The 2,699-nt window shown below is 40.6% G+C and overlaps 1 pseudogene; it reads right to left on the bottom strand.

Annotated features, from left to right (window-relative positions):
• Positions 1 to 574: 574 nt before the first annotated feature.
• Positions 575 to 1,678, bottom strand: LOC131317132 (metalloendoproteinase 2-MMP-like; annotated as a pseudogene).
• Between the last annotated feature and the right edge of the window lie 1,021 nt (positions 1,679 to 2,699).

The following is a 2,699-nucleotide window of genomic DNA, read 5'->3' as shown; positions in this document are numbered from 1 at the left end:
TAATCTCTCGGACACCCCCAAACTATAAGTTTGTATGATGACTGTATGGTCCAGACTCCAAATGCATCACTTTAGGAATTGCCATGAGGCGGGGCAGTTTTGGCATACCCAACCCCAAAATTTATTATCAACAGGCCTTACAGAAAGATTCAGATAATTCACTTAAGTGATCAATGTATGCTTAATTATAACTTAATTGCAAGTAAAAAAACCATTTGTAAGCGCTATGAAATTACGTAAACCTTGTTGCCTAGTGAATAGAGGGGCTTGAGGAATCCACTGAGCCACTGTTGGAATATTAGCATTTACTGATACATTTGGATAGGCATTTGCAGCGTACTTTTTGTTTTTTGCCTTACTTTGTACCTAGGCTTGTGCATTTGCTCTTATCATAGCTCTGGTAAAACCTATTTCAATTTTTTCCATTTTGTCTCTATTTATTTAATTTCTAAATTTTCAAATTCTTGAGCAATACTTAACAGAAGTATGGATAGTTCATGTAGGTCTAATTGTACTGTGCCGAGCCCATTGTGCGAGCACAATCGGCCCTTTTAAAGAGAAAACAAAACAATCTCTACAGAGTATAGATGAGGTTATAGGTGCAGAGCAATGAAAGAAGAATTCCCTTATAAAAACGTGAGAAACTATAAATCTTCACTCCTCGAGCAATATTATTGCATAAAGCTTTAATCCCCTCTATGTCGTCTCCATGCAAACCTTTGGTAACTCCAACAGGAGCTTCCACGTACATGATAGCTTATTAGCTTCCCGAACTGAGCTATGATCAAGCCCAAGGAGGTGCCCAATCTCATGCAAAGACACAGTCTCGTAATCGATGGCGTTCGGTTCTGCACCCACGGACCACGACTCGTCCGTGTCATAGTGAAACGTCCCATCAGTTGGGGGGAAGGTATGAGCGATGGTTCCCCAGGGGCCGTCAAACGCATTCTGGATCCCGTCCCAATGGTCAAGGCAGCTGAATCCGATTTTTGAGATTCGCACTTCCCAAGTCTTGGCTTAGAGAAGGTGAAATGGGTTTGGGCGGCCCATTTTTCAAATGCTCTGGCCACGACGGATTGGGCATCTGAGTTGGTACCAAGTAGAAAGGCGTAAGTGAGCTGATTGGAGAGCCACTTTGGGCTACCAGGTAAGAAAGCGTAATGAGAGACTATGTGGAACGTGTTATGGGCTTGATTAGGCCTCTTTTTCCCTCCTCGCATCTAATTGGTGCCATTGAGGATATCAGCATTTCCACACTGAGGCTTCAACATGTTGGAGGCCGTCTTGGCGTGTAACGAGCCGGTGGCCTTCAGATGGTAATTGAGTTGGTACGTTTTGACGGCAGCCTCCAATAAGTCGTCAAAATCATCATCGTTGGCATGGATTTGATTTTTGGAGTGATTGTAGTTAAGATAACCGAATTTCTCAAGATATGCCTTGAGCTGTTGGAGGCCTTCTACTTTTTCACCCTTGTGGCACCCTTCCAAATGCTTGATAAATTCGAAGGGTGTTGGCTTTTCAGCCTTGGGTTTTGATGGATTTGCATGAGAATGAACAGGAAGGGCTACCAAGAAGGGGAAAATGCAAAAGCAGAGGTGAAAAGCCTCAGTTGCCATGATTGATTAATTAGTGGGAATTGCTAGTATTTGTGGGATATGATGCATTTGCTTCTCATGTCTGAGGCTTATTTATAGAGTTGCTTGGAAAAAACCTAATGCAATTTTGTAAAGTAATACCCACAGAAATTAGAATTGGTAATCAGATTGTTCTTCTATGAGAGCAATAGGAAGATGGGGAACTTCTGTGGAAGAAACTTTTGAAGACCTGTTTTTTTCTCTCTTGTTTTTAACTTCGACAAGTACCTCTAGAAGATTTATGAAGAAACAAAGAAAGCGTAATGTTATTATGATCCGATCACTAGTTTAAGAGTGGATTTTTTTTTGCTTGTAACTCAGTACCTGGTCCAATATGTAGCAGGCCGAATCAGCTGGGCTCATTTGGGCCCGACGGACCATCAGCCTTAATATGATAGGGCTTGGGCCTAAGTGTGTATGTCGATCCGAATTACGGTTTATGGATCCGCCCGTATTTCGGATAGGCCACTTGGTCACGTTAGCATAACTGTCTTGGTTCGGTACGTCACACTATGCGGTTATGGCACGTGATTTGTTTTGTTACGGCCTAGTTTTATTTATTTATTTATTTATTTGACAAATTATATTGCTTTATTAATTGGGTGTTATGATTGGCCCAACTAATTATTTTGTGTGCGCTATGGGTATTATTGACATAATTGTAATTTTTGGACTATGAGATTGATTTTGGGTAAAATAGTGGTACTTGATGGTAATTTTATAAATTTGTGATACATTTTAGTTAAGTTTTGGTAAACTAATTAGCTATAGTTTTTGGATACAACGATAGTAGTTGGTAGTTTTACAAACGTACTTTTAGGAGATATTTACGCCGAATAGGGTTGTATTTGGAGAGAACTTTGGGACGAGAAGTTTGACAGAACTGTTGTGAGAAAAGAGAAACCGCTGTCAACTAAATCGGGTTATTGATCAATCGAGTGGTTTGCCCTATTCATTCTTGTTCCTATTTTTTCTTCTTTTCTTCTTCCTCGTTACAATAGTTGAGTTAAACCTAGAAAGCAAAACTCTGGTTTTTGGTGGCGTATCAGTGGGGTCGATGGGGGA

Source organism: Rhododendron vialii, chromosome 2a (assembly GCF_030253575.1).
Source record: "Rhododendron vialii isolate Sample 1 chromosome 2a, ASM3025357v1".
Taxonomy (NCBI): Eukaryota; Viridiplantae; Streptophyta; class Magnoliopsida; order Ericales; family Ericaceae; genus Rhododendron; species Rhododendron vialii.
Note: the sequence above shows the minus strand (reverse complement) of the source record. Positions and strands in the feature narration are given on the sequence as shown.